The 17,022-nt window shown below is 41.7% G+C and overlaps 1 protein-coding gene across 2 annotated transcripts in view; it reads left to right on the top strand.

Moving 5' to 3' along the window:
* LOC116674256 (RNA-binding protein Musashi homolog 2) overlaps window positions 1-17,022 on the top strand; it is a 381,184-nt gene that overhangs the window by 78,560 nt on the left and 285,602 nt on the right. The window lies entirely within an intron of this gene.

Below are 17,022 nucleotides of genomic sequence, written 5' to 3'. Positions count from 1 at the left end.
TGGATGTATTAAGAGAACAAACTATAGCTATCGCTATTGACATCAGTCATCAACAATGTTCATTATATCACTTCACTTTGGCATGTATTAATTAGTAATGCTTATCAAAATAAACGATGGATGTATTTAGACGACCCCGGAGATGTAATCATGTCATGCTACTAGCTAGCTAGCATGCTACAAGTTAGGCTAGCCATATTGTTTGTTGGATTTGCGAGATTTCGCAAGTAAAACTCGATATTGCGCAAATAAAACTGAAGATCTCGCAAAACAAAGTCAGGATCTCGATCGTTGTTTTTTTGTGTTTGTCCCCAGTACATGTTTTCTTCCCCCCTCCATGTCACCTCCGGGGCTCTGTATCTCACAAATACTCAGGAGCAACTCCTTAACGGGACAGGATAGCTTTCTAACGCAGGAGGAGCAGGGAAACAAAATCAGCTAATTAACCTTTTTTTTAAGATCATTTTTTGGGGCTTTTACCTTTATTGGATAGAGACAGTGGATAGGCATTAAAGAAGTAGAGAGATGGGGGATGACACGCAGCAAAGAGTAGCAGACCAGATACGAACCCACGCCGCTGCAGGACTCAGCCACCATGGGGCACTCTTACTTGGTGAGTTAGAGGCCGCCCCCAGCTTATAAACTCTTTAGGACTCTCAATTTATTCTACAAATATTTCCTACAAGCTTCAATAATTTGGCAAGGCCCCCCTTACTTTGTTCTCCTCTCCACACATCACACCTACTGACAGACCTTGCGGCAGATATAAATATGGTCCCAATGTAAAAATCATGGGCAGCACTGGCACGTAAGCGCTTTGATTTTCAATTCAATTCAATTCAATTTTATTTATAGTATCAAATCACAACAAGAGTTATCTCAAGACACTTTACAGATAGAACAGGTCTAGACCACACTCCAGAATTTACAAGGACCCAACAGTTCTAGTAGTTTCCTCCAGAGCAAGCAACAGTGCGACAGTGGCGAGGAAAAACTTCCTTTTAGGCAGAAACCTCGGTCAGACCCAGGCTCTTGGTAGGCGGTGTCTGACGGGCCGGTTGGGGTTAGAATGAAGGGTTGATCAGGCTTATAAGCATAGTCTCCCCATCTGTTCGTAGCATATGTGCATTGTTCGAAGTCATAGGCTAAATTCTGTTTCCTGAGCAACGGCAGCATTGTTAAAAGGAATAAGGTCTGGCAAGTCCACACAACATTCCTGGAAGGAGAAAAAACACGCTCTGGTTTATTGACATTTTTTTAAACCAATTACAATTGTCTTGTCAGATCCAAAAACGGTGATTCAGCAAAATAGCCTCTGGAAGGAACTTGTTTTGGTGGAACATTACGTACTTTCAAAAGTTGTTTGTCGTGCAACAGACAACTCAGATTGGACAGAGAGTCTAGCTAGCTGTCTGGATTTACCCTGTAGAGATGGCAGAGGCACCAGAGCTATCCCGTAAATGACATGTCATCGATAAAGACTAGTGCATACCTACAAAACATGAGAAATTGTGCGCTGTCATCTGTTGCAGATGTATTACAGTATTATTAAACACTCAGAAGCATTCAGATTGCTTCTTTTAGTTTCTGTTTGCTTTTTCCTAAAATAAATAGGTTGGCAGCCCTTTTTTCTTCTCCACCCTCAGTTAGTCAGGATCATCCCAGCAATGTAATAAGACTTTCCTTCTGTGTTTACCAGGGATTTTCTGCTTTTGCTGTTGACCTGTCAGGATTAATGGGTAAAACAAGGAGCAGATTTTACGAGTGTGCAGGCGGTCTGCTGACAGTGGACATGAGCAGTGTAGGTGACAGCCTTATTACTTATTCAATAACTCTTCCTTCTATATATTTTGTCAGAACATTATCTTTGCTTTGGAAGGATGTCGACAGTTGAAAATATGCGCGTTGGAGTGAATCTCGACAACAGGCATTTAACACCAACCAGCATTTGTTTTATTCTCTGTCCAATTTTGATCCTTCATTATGCTCTCCTCCACTTGCCTCTGTTTGAGTCAAATACATTTCCATGTTTGATTAAGGGCTATAGCTAGGGTTTAGAAATGAGTGAAGTCCAGAATTTGGATGCCTATTTACTGCAATTCTGGATGAGAAAATTTCATTCCCAAATGACCGTTAGTACCCAAGCTAAACACTACACACAAACCTGTTATCTATAATTGAATATACACAGAGAGACCTGTTGGCAAACAATTCTATTAAGCTGCACAATGTTTCACAATCAGTGCTGAAAAATTAACTGAGTACATTTACAAGGATAGTACAAGTAGCTACTGTACTTAAATACAGTTTTGAGGTACTTTTCATTTCCATTTTTTACTTCTTCTACTCCACTACATGTTAGGAGAAAATATTGTAGTTTTTACTCCACTTTTTTTCTCCACCAGATGTGTTAATTTTTCATGAAAATATATGGTATGCTAATATGATATGATGCAGTACTTTCACTTTTCTGTGTGTTTGTGTTTGTGTGATATTTGTGCGTTGCATGACATGCGCTGCTTACACGGGCTGTGTGGCGGTTCTAACCTGGTAACATGGGTGTCGAAATGAAAAGCAAAAGGTTCAACCACTTCTCAGGCTGGGTGGCCCCACCCTCGCCCCCGCAGAGATAGCTGTCTCATTGACAGTTGTCAGTTTCAAGCAGTTTTCCGTCATTCAGATGCGGAGAGACAGTGTTTTTTTTAGGAAATACTGTAGCTGGCTATGGGTTAAAGTTTTACTGACCAGTTGGTCATTATTTAGGAAATAATTGAGCTTTTGACCCTTTTATTTTGACACATTTGGTCTGTGTATTTGAAAACAAATGAATATTTCTGTTCTCCAACCTTGACAGGGATTTCTGCAGTGCCTTTGTGTATCCTCCACTTTTATCACTGTGAAGAGAAGGGCTTCATGCTGAAGTAATGTGATTTAGCATCTTTGTTGTAATTCAAAGAATGAGGAAACTCGTACTTCTTGCCACATAGCTCTAAAACATGTTTGTACACCCATTATCCTACAAAAAGACTGAATTGTCATTTTTTTCACGTTATTATTTCATTCAGCCTGATCATGTTCATTTAGTCTGATTTTATTTTGCCTAAACCAATCAGTAGCATTTGACGCATTTGTCCAGAGTGGTGGTTGCTAAGCCAAATTAATAATTTGTCACCTATTTAGAGACTAAATGATAGTAAAATACATTGTTTTTACTATAAAAAAAAATGACAATAAATGTACAAAAGCACATTCATACAAACGTTTGTTCTGTACCCTATGAGTATCGAAACATTTTTTATCTTTTGGTGCCAAATTTTTGTGTGTGTGTGTGTTTGTGTATGTGTGTGTGAAAACAAAGCAAACAGAATTCAAAAGACAACCTGAACCAAAAACAAACTGTCTGGCTGTAACGATAGAGCACCAGAACTGTATCTCCAACCCTCTTTAGTAAGAGCTAGCGAGTCAACCAGGAGGAGTGGAACCAGGTGTGCCACAACTCTGCTACTCAAACTGCTTCCTACACAGCTGACATGGAAAAATACCAAGAGCCACCTACAGAATGGGAGTGGTCACAGTATTCACAGTATTCAAACACTTACAATATAAATGTGAGCCTGTAAGTGGCAAAACAGCACTTTTAGTATAGTTTGAGTGGTGAATTATATTGCAGCCTATTTTGCAGCTCCTGGCTTCAGGACTGTTGCTAAATACGCAACCAATATCAAAATTGTTTTATCTTCATTAGTCACATGGGAAACCTAAGAGTGGCATTTGGTATCTAATGGCACTTGCGCACTGCCATTACCAGCTCTACTTGGCTCAGCTTGGCTCGACAGAGGTGCCCCATCTTCCTTTTTCCATTGCAAGAAGCCGGAGGCAGCAAAAAAACCCACTGCTGGCTAAACTATTTAAAAATGTCAGATTTGTTCAGGACACTCCTATCTGTCGTTAGCAATGATGACGCAGTGATTAGTGACAATTCTCTTCAACCAATCAGTAGTCTGCAGGTTTTCGTGTCACCTTTTAGGTATTGCCTCAGCTTGCTTGGAACATTGACAAGGTGATACTAAAACTTTTACCTGTTGGCAGGTACCAAGGACTTTTTCCATAATGAAAAACCAAAAAAGGCAAGTAGTCACAGAGAGTCAAGCAGGTGCCATGTAATGGAATACGCCATAAAGGAGTTTTTCTGTCTCTTTCATATTTAAATCCATGGTACACTATGAGGGGCCATATAAGAGGGCCATATTTATTCTGGTACTCTCACATATCCACATTCTCCTTTCACATACATACACTCACCTATAGGATTATTAGGAACAACATACTAATACTGGGTTTGACCCCCTTTTGCCTTCAGAACTGCCTTAATTCTACGTGGCATTGATTCAACAAGGTGCTGAAAGCATTCTTAAGAAATGTTGGCCCATATTGATAGGATAGCATCTTGCAGTTGATGGAGATTTGTGGGATGCACATCCAGGGCACGAAGCTCCACCACATCCCAAAGATGCTCTATTGGGTTGAGATCTGGTGACTGTGGGGGCCATTTTAGTACAGTGAACTCATTGTCATGTTCAAGATACCAATTTGAAATGATTCGAGCTTTGTGACATGGTGTATTATCCTGCTGGAAGTAGCCATCAGAGGATGGGTACATGGTAGCACTAAGGGGCCTAAAGTGTGCCAAGAAAACATCCCCCACACCATTACACCACCACCACCACCAGCCTGCACAGTGGTAACAAGTAGGGATGAGCCGAGTACTCGGCTGAAACGAGTATCCGGTACGTATAAAGCACTTTTGCCAAATACAAGTATTATACGAGTCAATATCTGTGCTCGGATTGAATAAAACTCCTCAGCTGACCGTGGCTGCATTCTGTGATAGTCACAGCGCCCCCCCCCCCCACACACAAACACACGCTCTGCTCACTCACACACAGATCACTGAGAACAGCGCTCCCTCTCCCTCAGACACTTAGGTCCGCGGGTCTTTTCCGTTAACGTTTAGGGGGATTTTTTTTTTTTTATCTGTCAGCTGGTTTCATTAAAGTCAGTGCAGATCTGAGAAACAGCTTCTGCCCATTTGATCCGTAGAACACAGTCCCCCCCCCCCCCTCTTTCTCTCTCTCTGTGTCTCTCTTTTACTCACACACACACACACACACACACACACACATACCTGGTGTGGAAATAAAAAAATAAAAATAAAAAAATCACACTGATCATAAAAAAATTAAAAGTTAAAAAAAGAAAGTTATATTGAGTATGAAAACTCTTGTTCATTACATTTTACTTGATAATTGCAACCGCATGTGTTGTATTCATTGTTGCAAAACTTGTTCTGTATACAGTTTGTTTGTTACCATGACAAAACCATTGATCTGAAGCTTGATGCTTTCATGTAAATAGTTTTCTAATCGGCAAAAAATATAACAATTTCTGATCAACCCATATCAATTGCATGCTTAAAATAACATACCGGTTAAAGCCCCGTCCATTTCAAGACAACCCGACCCACTTCCGGGTTAAATTCTATCCACTTCCGGGTTAGGCCCCGCCCAGTCTGAGTACAGATACAGAGTTCATGTGGTAAACAGATACAGATACAGATAATGCTGTACTCGCTCATCCCTAGTAACAAGGCATGATGGATCCATGTTCTCATTCTGTTTACGCCAAATTCTGACTCTACCATCTGAATGTCTCAACAGAAATCAAAACTCATCAGACCAGGCAACATTTTTCCAGTCTTCAACTGTCCAATTTTGGTGAGCTCTTGCTAATTGTAGCCTCTTTTTCCTATTTGTAGTGGAGATGAGTGGTACCCGGTGGGGTCTTCTGCTGTTGTAGCCCATCCGCCTCAAGGTTGTGCGTGTTGTGGCTTCACAAATGCTTTGCTGCATACCTCGGTTGTAACGAGTGGATATTTCAGTCAAAGTTGCTCTTCTATCAGCTTGAATCAGTCGGCCCATTCTCCTCTGACCTCTAGCATCAACAAGGCATTTTCGCCCACAGGACTGCCGCATTCTGGATGTTTTTCCCTTTTCACACCATTCTTTGTAAACCCTAGAAATGGTTGTGCGTGAAAATCCCAGTAACTGAGCAGATTGTGAAATACTCAGACCGGCCCGTCTGGCACCAATAACCATGCCACGCACAGAACTGCTTAAATCACCTTTCTTTCCCATTCTGACATTCAGTTTGGAGTTCAGGAGATTGTCTTGACCAGGACCACACCCCTAAATGCATTGAAGCAACTGCCATGTGATTGGTTGATTAGATAGTTGCATTAATGAGAAATTGAACAGGTGTTCCTAACAATCCTTTAGGTGAGTGTATATTTTCATTGACATACAAATATTCTCTTTTCACAGTACATATATTTTCACTCTCATACACATACATTCTCCTTTCAGATGTTTCTCTACCAATATATATACTTTTCAACACATACATGCATTTTCCCTTTCACATATACAGTGGTGTGAAAAAGTGTTTGCCCCCTTCCTCATTTCCTGTTCCTTTGCATGTTTGTCACACTTAAGTGTTTCGGAACATCAAACCAATTTAAACAATAGTCAAGGATAAACACAAGTAAACACAAAATGCAATTTGTAAATGAAGGTGTTTATTATTAAAGGTGAAAAAAAATCCAAACCATCATGGCCCTGTGTGAAAAAGTGATTGCCCCCCTTGTTAAAACATACTATAACTGTGGTTGTCCACACCTGAGTTCAATTTCTCTAGCCTCACCCAGGCCTGATTATTGCCACACCTGTTCACAATCAGGGCATCACTTAAATAGGAGCTGCTTGACACAGTAAGGTCCACCAGAAGATCCTTAAAAGCTACACATCATGCCGAGACCCAAAGAAATTCAGGAACAATTGAGAAAGAAAGTAATTGAGATCTATCAGTCTGGAAAGGGTTATAAAGCCATTTCCAAAGCTTTGGGAATCCAGCGAACCACAGTGAGAGCCATTATCCACAAATGGCGAAGACATGGAACAGTGGTGAACCTTCCCAGGAGTGGCCGGCCGCCCAAAATTACCCCAAGAGCGCAGCGACGACTCATCCAAGAGGTCACAAAAGACCCCACAACAATGTCCAAAGAACTGCAGGCCTCACTTGCCTCAGTTAAGGTCAGCGTTCATGCCTCCACCATCAGGAAAAGACTGGGCAAAAATGGCCTGCATGGCAGAGTTCCAAGGAGAAAACCACTGCTGAGCAAAAAGAACATCAAAGCTCGTCTCAATTTCTCCACAACACATCTTGATGATCCCCAAGACTTTTGGGACAACATTCTGTGGACCGAGGAGACAAAAGTGGAACTCTTTGGAAGGTGTGTGTCCAAGTATATCTGGCGTAGAAGGAACACTGCATTTCATAAAAAGAACATAATACCAACAGTAAAATATGGTGGTGGTAGTGTGATGGTCTGGGGCTGTTTTGCTGCTTCAGGACCTGGAAGACTTGCCGTGATAAAAGGAACTATGAATTCTGCTGTCTACCAATAGATCCTGAAGGAGAATGTCCAACCATCTGTTTGTGTACTCAAGCTGAAACGAACTTGGGTTCTGCAGCAGGACAATGATCCTAAACACACCAGCAAGTCCACCACCGACTGGCTGAAGAAAAACAAAATGAAGACTTTGGAGTGACCTAGCCAAAGTCCTGACCTGAATCCTATTGAGATGTTGTGGTATGACCTTAAAAAGGCCGTTCATGCTTGAAAACCCTCTAATGTAACTGAATTAGGACAATTCTGCAAAGATGAGTGGGCCAAAATTCCTCCAGGACGCTGTAAAAGCCTCATTGCACTTTATCGCAAACGCTTGGTTGCAGTTGCAGTTGTTGCTGCTAAGGGTGGCCCAACCAGTTATTAGGTTTAGGGGGCAATCACTTTTTAACACAGGGCCATGATGGTTTGGATTTTTTTTCACCTTTTAATAATAAACACCTTCATTTGCAAATTGCATTTTGTGTTTACTTATGTTGTCCTTGACTATTGTTTAAATTGGTTTGATGTTCCGAAACACTTAAGTGTGACAAACATGCAAAAGGAACAGGAAATGAGGAAGGGGGCAAACACTTTTTCACACCACTGTATTTACACCTTCATGCACATGTATTATTTACTCTTACAAACATACATTTTATTTCATTCTCACATGCATAAACCTTCACAATTTTTTTCTCATACATATACTTACTCAGCCACATACTTATTGTCACTTAAGCATATGTATATTCTTGATGCTCAGCTTTTGTGGTACCCATTACGTTCACTGATACAGGAAGTTCCTCCCTAAACAGGAAGTCACTCTCAAACCAAAAAACACATGTGCAAGACTTGTTTAGCTTTCTAACCTGGATTTAAGGAGCCTACACAATGATTCTATTCAAACTAATCCTGTGTTCTTGGCAAGTTCAGTTTCGCATTTTGGAAGTAAGTAGCAAGGAAAATGACATTCAACATTTTTTTAACAATATTGGAATGTGTTGAAAAGAGCCAAAGGGGAGCTACAGAGTTCTTTGTTCATGAGAGGCTGTATGGAGAACTTTGTGATCACGTTCAAACCTTATCTGGATTAATGTCCATCTCGAGATTTGTTGAAGATTCAAGAAATAGAAAAACAATCAATACTGTGATGTGGAAGGAAGGAGGACAAAAGCAGAGGAGTAGCATGCAGGAGGGACCTTCAAAAAAGAGCTTTATTTCAACAGTCAAACAAAACACAGGAAACAATGGTCCAAAAATCCAAAACACAAAGGCCGCATGGATCCGGGGGAATAAAGGGCGAGGAAAAGACGGGACGAATACACAGGGAAGAGACTTACAGCGCGTACGCAGGCAGCAAGACAAGGTACTGACAGGTGAACGAACTAGAAGGGTCTGACAAGAGACAAGGGAGGCACAGACATTAAATACACAAGGTAACGAGAGGCAGGTGACAAAAGGGCAGAGAATCAGGTGGAAAACATCAGGTAATCACAAGAGCAGGAAGTAAACCTAGAGGCAAGACGGGACAAAAAGCAGACTTCAAAGTAAAACAGGAAATAGACCAAACAGATACACAGGGGAAAATAAGACAGAACCAACAACACAAGACCGGGGAAAAACTAACACAAACACAAGGAAGGCCAAAAGGGACAAAACCAAAACCAAAACCCCAAACCACAACAAATACATTAAAGTCTTTACATGGATATCTTAATTTTTTTCATAAAAAAATGTGGGGCTTCAAGGAAGGCCTCAGTACAGCATTTCACAAGATCAAATCTCTCATCTATTATCCCTTGGAATTAACTGGCAAATCATCACAGCATGCTAAGGAATAAGCTGCCGCACTCTATACAGGCATAGACAGCTGCTTGATATTCAGCCACTAACATATGCAACACTGTCAAATGACAACCTTAGACTTAGACTTAGACTTCTCTTTATTTATCCTTTTGGGATGACTCCCGCAAGGAAATTGAAAATTCCAGCACCAGTTTTAGCAAGAAAGAACAAATTAAAAAATAGATTAAAAAAAGAAAAGAAAAGACAGTATAAAGACAACAAAATAACAATAATGATAATAACAACAATAAGAACATTTGTCAAATAAAACAAACAAAAGACCATAAATTATTATTAAAGTGTCAGTGTTGAGTCCAGTATTGAAGTGATAAAGTGACTAGGTGTGCGTGTATGTATGTATGTATGTGTACTGTGTGTATGTATGTATGTATGTTTACTGTGTATGCATGTATGTATATATGTATGTATATATGTATATATGTATGTATATATGTATGTATGTGTGTATGTATGTATGTATGTATGTATGTATGTGTGTGTGTGTATGTATGTATGTATGTATTGTCCTCTGCCCTATTTCCTCCTCCCCCCTAGTGAGGAGTTGTAGAGTCTGATGGCATGAGGGACAAAGGAGTCCTTGAGTCTGTTGGTCCGGCACTTGGGAAGGAGCAGCCTTCCACTGAACCGGCTCCTCTGGGTGCTGATGACGGTGTGCAGGGGGTGGCTGGAATTTTCAGTAATAGCCAGCAGTTTGTCCAATGTCCTCCTCTCTGCCACCGTCACCAGTGAGTCCAGCTTCATGCCGACCACAGAGCCGGCCCGCCTGATCAGTTTGTCCAGCCTGTGGGTGTCCTTCTTTGATATGCTGCCCCCCCAGCACACCACAGTGTAGAAGAGGACACTGGTGACCACAGACTGGTAGAACATCCACAGCAGTTTGCTGCAGATGTTAAAGGAGCGCAGCCTCCTCAGGAAGTACAGCCGGCTCTGTGTCTTCCTGTACAGGTGGCTGCTGTTTGTTGTCCAGTCCAGTTTGTTGTCCAGCCACAGCCCGAGGTATTTGTATGATTGGACTGCCTCCACCTCAACTCCCTCCAACAGGACTGGTTGCGGTTTTGGTCTGGACCTCCCAAAATCAACGACCAGCTCCTTTGTTTTAGAGGTGTTGAGCTGTAGGCAGTTAGTGCGACACCAGAGAGCAAAGTCCCCCACCAGACTCCGATACTCCTCCTCCCTGTCCCCCTGATACACCCAACGATGGCTGTGTCATCTGCGTACTTCTGTATGTGACACAGCTCTGAGTTGTAGCAGAAGTCCGAGGTGTACAGGGTGAAGAGAAGAGGGGCCAGCACTGTGCCCTGGGGGCTCCAGTGCTGCTGACCACAGTGTCAGACATGATGTCCTTCAGCCTGACGTACTGTGGCCTGTCGGTGAGGTAGTCTCTGATCCAGTCCACCAGATAGGGGTCCACTCCCATCCTGATCAGTTTGTCCTGGAGTATAGGGGGCCGGATGGTATTAAAGGCACTGGAGAAGTCCAAGAAGAGGACCCTCACTGTGCCATTCCCCTTATCCAGATGGGAGTGGACCCGGTGTAACAGGTAGAGGATGGCGTCCTCCACACCAACATCTGGCTGGTACGCAAACTGCAGGAGGTCCTGGGCGTGCTGTACCTGGGGTCTGAGGAGGCTGAGGAAGAGCCGCTCCAACGTCTTCATCAGGTGTGAAGTGAGCGCCACCGGTCGGAAGTCATTCAGCTCGCTGGGCCTGTTCTTCTTGGGAACCGGAACGATGCAGGATGTCTTCCAAAGGGTGGGCACTCTCCCTAGCTGCAGGCTAAGGTTGAAGATCCGTTGGAGCGGCTCCCCCAGTTCTGCTGCGCAGGTCTTCAGCAGTCTCGGACACACTTTATCCGGGCCTGCTGCTTTCCTGGGCCGGAGCTTCCTCAGCTGCTCTCTGACCTGGTCCGTGGTGATGTGGGGCGGGGATTGTATTGAGGAGGAGGAGGGGGGTATTATTGTGGTGCTGGGGGGGAGGTGTGTAGACTGGGATGTGGTGGTGTCAGGGGGGAGGTGTGTGGAGGGAAGGGAACATTGCTGGGGTGAGGGTGGGGGCAGGGGGGGCAAGGGCTGGTTAAACCTGTTGAAAAAGTTATTCAGCTCCTTGGCCCTCTCCATTGTCCCCCCTGTTGTTCTGGTCTTTGTGTTGTGACCTGTGATGGTCCTCACACCTTCCCAGACCTCCCTCATGTTGTTTTCCCTCAGCTTCTGCTCCACCTTCCTCCTGTAGCTGTCCTTAGCTTCCCTCACACAATGTTTCACCTCCCGCTGTGCTGCCTTCATGGCCTGAACAGAGTTGTTGCTGAAAATTCTTCAGTCAACCACAAATGCAGGTGAAGAATATATTCAGGGGAGCTTGAGGTCACGTGGGCTACGCATTCAAAGAAATTAATCCAATTGGGAGATCCCTCAGAAGACGCCATGCAAAACGCCGACGAATATACAGTGTTCCAACTCCTAATGAATTATGGTGAGTAAATTTCCAACAAAACAGCTTAATGTAAAGTTGAAATGTTAATAACTAAACGTAAAAAAAGGACTAGTCTCCAGATAAAAAGGTTAGTCACCCAGAATTTAGATTTTTCCCCCATATTCCATATCCCTCTGAGGAAAATATACTGACAAAACATCATACAAATTTTATTTTGCATCTCTGCATATTTAGTATATATATATATTTTAAAATCTATAACCAAATATTAGGTGTGACTTTCTCAAAACCGCTACACAAAATCCAAATTTGGTCAACTAGCAGACAAAAATAAAATGAAAGACTCTGTTTAGGGAAAAAATATCAAAAAAAATATTTTAATTTGATCACTGTAAAACAGGGAGCAAAAGTTGTTTACACAATGCTATTCATTCTATGTGGTGTGATATCTTTTGTCTGAAATCTCAGTCTGTAATGAGGTTTTAGGGAGAAAAAACAACTTGGGTGTTTATTATAAATTTCAACCATACCCTGTGAAAAGTTAGCAATTTATTAAATTTATCTCTAATGGCTAGACTTCAAAACCATAACTAAGAATTTGGAGTAGGAATATTGGGAGGTTGTATGAATTTGAGAATCTTCATTTGACATTCTGTGGAATGACTCCTGCTAAATTGACTAAAATATCCAAAGCAAAGAATTTTAACAATTGTTGATGCATGATTTACAATGTATCCCCCCCCCCCCCCTTTTCCTAATTTCCTCAATCCATCAATGGAAACCACAAACTTGTGAGATGGAGGATAGCGTTCCACGGCTGTGTAGATGGTTTTAGTTGAACCATCATTTACCTTGCTTGTCTAGACAAAAACAGGGCTTCTAGTGTTTTGTCACTTTTCATTATTGGTGTTCAGAATTTTGGATTACCATCCAGGGTGAGATGTGACCATGGAATGGAAAACACTGGTGTTGCCCGTTTCATGCTTTGCAGGAGAGGATTAAACAGACATAGTGTTATCACTGGCAGATCAGTCCATAATCAAAGAATAGAGAGATTATGGACAGAGCTAAATCGAGTAGTGTCATTTAATTTAGTTAATCTTTTCAACTTTATGGAACAGAATAACGTATCTAATATAACTTAATTAGATTCACTTAATGAAATCCATTTATTTTGTCTTCATTATATTTATTTGCCACAAATTCAAAGGGCTGCGACTGAATTTCAGAACCAGTGCAACAACCATGGCCTCTCAACACAAGGGGGGCAAACTCTACTTCAGCTGTGGCAAAGGGGCATAGTCAATAATGTTGGAATGCATAACCCTAGTGTGAATGGCATTTATGACATAGACAGGGACTTTGCTATTGATGACGGACCACTCTCACAGTTACAGACAAACAATGTTGTTGTTGTTCCATCTATGAACTATACTATACTACACAACAATGGGGACATTTCAGTAGACCATTTGAAGATGATGGAAATCATGGTATAGATTTATTTTGCAACCTTGAGCATTTTCTTGAGAAGCATTCCTAATATTGTAACCATAATGCGGTCTTAAAAGAGAAACCAAACCCGTCCAAAAGTTATTCTGAATAACTTGACAAAGATTATGTTCACATCAATAGTAGAAGCACACAGGATATTAAATCAGTACACAAAAAGCGGTTTTGTGTAAACACAGACAGTATTTCATGGTGGACGGTTACATGCAATAAAGTGAAGGAACAACAGTCAATGTGCGGACCGCGGTGAAGATAGTTTAAGGTTGGATATTTGAAATACATTCTTAATCAACGTCTTCTTTATAGTTTTACCCTATGTTTTTACCGGCAGAAGCAGCAGGAGTCCGCCGGGGGATGGTTAGCTGATTGTATGTTGAATATCCAACATAAAACTAACTTCCACCCGGTCCGCACAATGGCTGTTGTTCCTTCTTCTCATATTTATAGAAACGTAATTGACATAGGATATAGACTTAGCGTGACAAAGAGCATCTTCAAGCCTTATAATATGTCAGTGCATTGAGGGCATGAGATCAGACAAAATCAATTGCGGGAGGTTAAATCTAGGCTAGACAGGTGGGGAAAAAAGCATGGACACTTACCAATATAATTTAATTTTTTTTAATTGTAATCTGTTTATTGATCCCCTATGGGGAAATTACAATTTACACTCTGTGTCCACACTTTGTTAGTTTACACACAGTCCTGAATTACACACACACACACACACACACACACACACACACACACACACGCTCAGGATCTATTCGCACTAATGGAGAGATGTCAGAGTGAGTGGGCTGCCAGCCGAACCAGCGCCTGAAAAGTTGTCTCATTTCATTTTCTGCTGTGTTGTGAACAACGTTAGTTGCAGATGAGCATGTCCTTTGCCACTCAATGGCCAAAATAGCATCAGAAGATGTTAAAATAGTTCTTAAAACTCCAGTGGCTTGCTGCAAAGCGTTCATCTCATCTCCGTCCATGCTGATTGCGACCTGAACATGACCCTGCTGGAGTTTTGTTGCTTGTCTTTTAACTGCCAAAACCAAAAATACAAAATGTAAGGAATGGATGAAACCGTATGCTTGTCTGTGAAAAGAAAAGAACAATGTGCTTTCTTGTCCAGTGTAGTTGGGACAACCCAATTATTTTCCAAATGATCTTTGTGTCTCAGTCTTAGTTGAGTATGTGTGCCGGGGTGTTTTCTACATTATTCTCTACTGAACAGGGAGTGTCTGCACATCTCAGTGAATAATTGCGTTTATCTCTATGCCTCTAAGTGAACTAAATAAGTTCAGAGAGACGAGGGTGCAACATCAGAGATCTTGTCTGGCAGCAGCAGAGCAGCTCTGAAACACAGGACACAGTAAAAGTGTAGAGAGACCTCAAATGAGGAGATACTTCTCAAATAACTTTTTGGTTTGTCAGAATCCATAACACTTGGAATACGTAATACCCCTCTCTTTAACCATACTTTTGTTGTCTTCTCAACAATCACAATTGGAACATCCACAGGTCTTTGTCCCAGAAATGGCATGAGCTCTCCATTGTTGATCAATAAATCTAACAAACTGTGCAGTGAAGTGTACTGGTTGGAGCTGCTTTCTCCATCATTCAGTATGTTAACATGTACACAAGACACCAGGTTACTGTGAGTGCAAAAAAAATGCAGGAAATGGGACAAAATCTTTACACGCACTGTGATATCCCAGTTTAGATTTCTCCCCCTCAGGACCCGCTTGACTTCTGGGCCCAGTTTTTCAAAAGTAATCCACTAGGATTTTGGATAACGGATTGGATCAAATGTTGAAAATGGGTTTTTCAAAAGAAAAAACGGATTACATAATCGGATTAGATCACATAATCCAATCTTGGTTTTGATCTGGATCAAACCTTTAGTTTGGGTTTTTCAGAACTTTTTTGTAGGATTTGGATCACTTTGATCCAAAAAATCTGGATTAAACTGATCCCATCAGAAGGGTGAACTCAGCGTGGATTTCATGCCCAAAATGTAATGAAAACTTTAAAAATGAATCAAATAATACTATATTTGGATCATGCAGTATTTTACAAAATATCCTATTTATTCATAAGGTTTTAATTTTATTTGTTCATCCGTCAGGCTACAGTGATTAGGTAGGCTTTAACGTAATCAGCCTTTCAGTATAGGCCTACAGCGAAGTAGAAAGAGTTTGGCCTCATAAAATAATCCCCCAAACAGCTGTCAAAATTGACCAAAAACAATACATTTTGTTCTGTCAATAATTGATATATATAGGCCTATATATTCATCACAATTGAAAATATTTTTGTTTTTAGAATATTTATTAGTGATGCATGCAATGATTACAGAATAACCCAAAAAATGCAAAGAATGGCAATCACTGATTTTTGAAATCCAAAACAAATCCAAATCAGAAATAGTGTCTAACTATTGCGTCCCTTGTTGCACGTCCTGTTTGCTCGTTCTTGCAGAATGCAGGAGGTTGGTTAGGGTCTCCAAGGGGCTCAGGTGCATCATTGTCAGCACAGAGAGGGACATTGCGCTTAGTAGCGATGTTGTGCAGGACAATACAGGCAAGGGTTATGTTGCATGCTTTCTGTGGTTCCGCTGTCAGGTAGTTAAGGAATGCAAAGCGCCTCTTAAGAACTCCATTTAAACGCTCAATTGCACATCTTGGTCTGCAATGAGCAGTGTTGAAGCGTGCCTGCGCCGGTGTATTTGCTGTTACAAAAGGAGTCATCAGCCATGGTAGGAGTGGGTGGGCACCGTCTCCTAATATTATGCCATCTGGTCGGTTGGTTTGGAGGTCTCCATATAGGATGCGTGCATCATGGACAGACCCAGGCCACTTGACAACGCAGTTGGTGATGATGAGGTCAGCATCACACACAAGTTGGACATTGATGCTGTGCCTCCCCTTTCTGTTTATAAACTCCCATTCATTCTCACGAGGTGCTTGTATATTCACATGTGTGCAGTCGATTGTTCCAATAGTATTGGGCATATTCCCCAAAAGAAAAAAGCTGCGCTTGGCCTGGGCAATCTGGTTGTCCTTTGGAAAAGAAACAAATTCATTGACCAGGCTGGCCAGTGCAATTGACACATCTCTCACCACATCACACACAGCTGATTTCACCACTCCCATATAGTCACCAACAACTTGATAGAGTGTCCCACATGCATAAAATCGGAGAGCAATGAGGATCTGGTCTTCCACAAACAGACCGTGACTCCTTTGGGTTCTGTGTTGAAGTTTTGGCCTGAGAAGGTTCACAAGGTACTCTATGTCAGCCTTCACAAAGTGAAACCGGACATACAGCTCCTCAGTGGTGTATTGCTCCAGTGGCTTGGTACGTTCAACATACACCCTTTGACGGTATCCTCTCCTGGCAAAGTGGTGGTGACGGTGGACAACACCTGCCATTTCACTGGCTCTCTGTGAATCCTCTGAGAAAGGCTGATTTATATGGCTGTGTATTTGGTCTTTTTCAAACACACCTGATACAACTGATTAATTTTGGCTTGTGTTCAATTGAGGCAATTGAACCCAAGGCCTATAATTGATGAACAATGTTCACTATAGTAAAGGAACGGAACCATGGACTCAAGAAGCTGTAACTTACCTGGTGCTGAAACCAATGCACTACTAGAGGGTGTTCGGTGCCATTATGGAACAATAGTGGGAAGTTTTAATTCTGCTAAGG

Source organism: Etheostoma spectabile, chromosome 3, assembly GCF_008692095.1.
Source record: "Etheostoma spectabile isolate EspeVRDwgs_2016 chromosome 3, UIUC_Espe_1.0, whole genome shotgun sequence".
Lineage (NCBI taxonomy): Eukaryota > Metazoa > Chordata > Actinopteri > Perciformes > Percidae > Etheostoma > Etheostoma spectabile.
The sequence above is the reverse complement of the archived record's forward strand: the minus strand, read 5'-3'. Positions and strand labels throughout refer to the sequence as shown.